Source organism: Coregonus clupeaformis, unplaced genomic scaffold (assembly GCF_020615455.1).
Source record: "Coregonus clupeaformis isolate EN_2021a unplaced genomic scaffold, ASM2061545v1 scaf3334, whole genome shotgun sequence".
Lineage (NCBI taxonomy): Eukaryota > Metazoa > Chordata > Actinopteri > Salmoniformes > Salmonidae > Coregonus > Coregonus clupeaformis.
Window position 1 is genome coordinate 44,587 of NW_025536788.1, and position 4,055 is coordinate 48,641.

General features: G+C 41.3%; 1 long non-coding RNA gene across 1 annotated transcript; it reads right to left on the reverse strand.

The window, feature by feature from the left end:
* Window positions 1–3,187: 3,187 nt before the first annotated feature.
* On the reverse strand, window positions 3,188–3,794 carry LOC123489808. The gene is made up of 3 exons (XR_006660666.1): window positions 3,635–3,794; window positions 3,402–3,480; window positions 3,188–3,309 (listed from the first exon to the last, which is right to left on the reverse strand). It is a non-coding gene; the product is annotated as an uncharacterized LOC123489808 (long non-coding RNA).
* Between the last annotated feature and the right edge of the window lie 261 nt (window positions 3,795–4,055).

Here is a 4,055-nt window from a genome sequence, read left to right on the forward strand (position 1 = left end):
GGATGGATGGCTCCCTGTGAAGATTGTGAATCCAACAACATCGCCAGTTACCCTGAGACTAAATGCTAAAGTGGCGGATGTGTACCCTTGCATTGCATTGGAGTATTTTAATGATATCAAGCAGCAAGCAGCTCATCAGAATGTGGCAAAGGCTCAATGTGACAGATCACATGGCAGTCTGACAGCTAAGAGTTCAGTTGGTGGCAGTGTAGATAATGGCAACAGTACACTGAGGAATCTTTGACTTCAAGGCCTGTCTGTTGAGGAGTGTCCAGTTTCACAGTTCTGGAAAGATAAACTTGTCAACTTAATTGGGAAGTATGACACAGTGTTCTCTAGACATAGCCTAGATTGTGGCGAGGCAAAGGAGTTCTGCCTTCGCATACGGCTGACTGATGACCGCCCATTTCGATGACCTTATGGTAGGCTGTCTCCAGCTCATTACCAAAAACTCAGGGAAACACTGGATGATATGGAGGAAAAGGAAATCGTCAGAAAATCCAGCAGCGAGTATGCCTCACCATTGGTGCTGGTATGGAAAAATAATGGGGACTTGCGCCTATGTACTGACTTCGGTGGTTAAATGCCCGCACAGTAAAGGATGCTCATCCCCTGCCTCATCAGGCTGATGTACTGGCCGCGCTGGGAGGTAATGCCTTCTTCAGCACAATGGATTTGACGTCAGGGTATTACAACGTGCCACTGCATGAAGAGGACAAGAAATACACTGCCTTTTCCTCCACTTTAGGTCTGCACGAGTACAATCGGTTACCTCAGGGCCTCTGCAACAGCCCGGCTACTTTTATGAGAATGATGCTGACCATCTTTGGTGACCAAAACGTTCTAAGTCTCCTTTGTTACTTGGATGATCTGATGGTTTTTGCTAAGACAGAGGAACAGAGTCTGCAGAGACTTGAGATGGTTTTTCAGCGGTTGCAGGAGCACAACCTTAAACTGTCTCCGTCTAAGTGCAAGTTTCTGAGGAGGTCTGTAAAGTTTTTGGGCCACATCATTTCTCAGGAGGGTGTAGCCACTGACCCTGCTAAAGTTCAAACCATTTTGAATGTGACTGAGAGTGAGATAATGGAAGCTGATGGTGTCACACCGTCTCCTATCAAAATAGGTTCTTTCCTTGTTATGGTAGTATACTATCAGCACTACATTGAGAATTGTTCCATGGTTGCTAGGCCATTGTTTCAGCTAACTACAGGTCAGAAGAAGCCTAGGAGAGGCAAGGGTAGGAAGAGGCCTGGTCCCCCTCACAGGCTCACTGCTGCAGACTGGACTGCCGAATGTCGACTCGCTTTTGAAGCTTTGAAATCAGAACTAGTTGACCAGGCACTGCTGGTTCATCCAGATTTTTCTCAGCCATTTCTACTTTCCGTGGATGCATCTACTAGTGGTTTGGGAGCTGTACTATCACAAGTGCAAGATGGGAAGGACATAGCCAGGCCGATAGCTTTTGCTAGTAAATCTCTTAATCATGCACAATCCAAGTATCCTGCTCACCGGCTGGAATTTCTAGCCATGAAATGGGCCATTCATGATAAATTCAGCCATTGGCTGCGAGGGCATACGTTTACTGTGTGGACCGACAACAATCCACTCAAATATATTCTTACAAAGCCGAGACGATGCATGCGAGCAGAGATGGGTTGCAAAGCTGGCACCCTTTGAGTGGCGCAGTGGTCTAAGGCACTGCATCGCAGTGCTAGCTGTGCCACTAGAGATTCTGGTTCGAATCCAGGCTCTGTCGTAGCCGGCCGCGACCGGGAGACCCATGGGGCGCCGCACAATTGGCCCAGCGTTGTCCATGGTAGGGGAGGGAATGGCCGGCAGGGATGTTGCTCAGTTGGTAGAGCATGGCGTTTGCAACGCCAGGGTTGTGGGTTCGATTCCCACGGGGGGCCAGTATGAAAAATAAAAATGATGTATGCACTCACTAACTGTAAGTCGCTCTGGATAAGAGCGTCTGCTAAATGACTAAAAATGTAAAATAAAAATGATATCCAGTACATACTAGGGGTGTAATGATTCGTTTTAACAACGATTCGATTTGTATCACGATTTGTGGTTGCCAATACGATTCAAGGACGATATTGGTTCATTTAGAACGATACGATCCGAAACGATTCAGTGACTTGAAATCGATTCCGTAACCTTTTAGCCAAAAATTCAACCAGTGTGACTGAAATAAATACCTGGATACTGGACAGTGCAGGTGAAGTTTCCTAGATTCCTGTTTCTTGTAATGGAATCAGGTATCAATTAATTATGAATATAAATAAACAAGTAAACAACAATGAATGGCAAATGCATTCACATTTTATTTGAATAAAGTGCAAACAACACTTTAGGTTGAATTAACAGGAAGTTAAAATTGTCTGATCTCATTTTCAATATTCAATACATTTTCAATAAAAGTACAGTAAGTGCAACCAACATTTCAACAGTAGGTTTACCTGCTACTTCTGCTTTTGTTTTTCAACATAAAAATATTACAATATTAATATCAAAAATAAAGTGCAACCAACATCTCTTCAGGTTGAATTAACAGTAGGTTTACCTGCTACTTCTGCTTTTGTTTTTCAACATAAAAATATTACAATATTAATATCAAAAATAAAGTGCAACCAACATCTCTTCAGGTTGAATAAAGAGTAGGTTTACCTGCTACTTCTGCTTTTGTTTTTCAACATGAAAATATTCAATATTAATATCAAAAATAAAGTGCAACCAACATCTCTTCAGGTTGAATTAACAGTAGGTTTACCTGCTACTTCTGCTTTTGTTTTTCAACATTACAATACAAATACAGTATTAATATCAAAAATAAAGTGCAACCAACATTTCTTCAGGTTGAATGAGCAGTGGATGAACCTGCTACTACTCTCATTTTAATAAACAAACAATATTCAACAAAAGATCAAGTGTAACCTACTAGGCTACTCTTCAATGACTACAGATTTTTTTTTCAAAAATATCAACTGATCAACATGATCTGGCCGCAGAACACTTCTCTGTGCGTTCACTATGTCGCCAGCAGTACTAAACACTCGTTCTGCTGGCACACTGGTGCCTGGAATGCACAGGTACCGTTTAGCAAGGGTGGAAAGTACAGGTAGCTCTTTCTCCTGAGATCTCCACCACTTCATGGCATTTTCAGTCAAAGGCAACGATCTTTTGCTCGGTACCTTAACACCTCTGCTCTGGCTGTCTCGCTTGTGGATTTTCTTTCTCTTTGGGTGAAGGAATCGCCAAACAGCGCATCTAAGGCTTTCTTCTTACAAGGAAGTGACTCATTTGGAGCTACAATATAATAAATATATTTCAAAATATAGTCATGTTTCTCATTAATACAAAACAACAACAATCTTTTATTGGTATCACATGAAACACACCTGTGGTCTCTTCATTGAATCCTGACAGCTTTGTGCTTGAGCTTCCCTCGTCTTCCTCCTGATTTCCCATTGCTTGCATCTATTGATGTAAGAATGTGTGAACTGTTCAAATTTCTGCTCTGTAATACTGCACACATAAATTTAGAGGAAGATAAAGAACAGATGAGATTTGAGAGAGGACAAATGAAAGGGGAGAAGAGAAAAGAGCAGAGGAAAGAGGAGAGAAGAGTTACCTGGTGGGACACTTCTGCCTCAAAAACCAGTTTTGTGTAGACCTGTTCTCTGTCCTCTTTTTCAAGGTAGGGCAGTTCTTTAAATCGCGGGTCCAACGCTGATGCTGTTTAAAGAACAAGAATATTGCATTCATTGCATTATTCAATTAAGTTGACCTGAAATTGCAAGTGATGACCACCTCCTCATACACAAAATAATCAGAAGATTACACTTTAGTATGTTTAAAAGAAATGTGGCACAGTGATGATGTAAAGCCACCATGAACTAAGAATTGTATTGCAGATATCTTGTTTACTTTTCCATATGAAAAAACAACTCAAATTCAAACTTGAAAACGCAAAGGTGTGGCATTTTACAAATTAATACAGTCTAATAACCTAAAATATTAACCAAGTTGATTTTAATTAAGACTCCAAATTA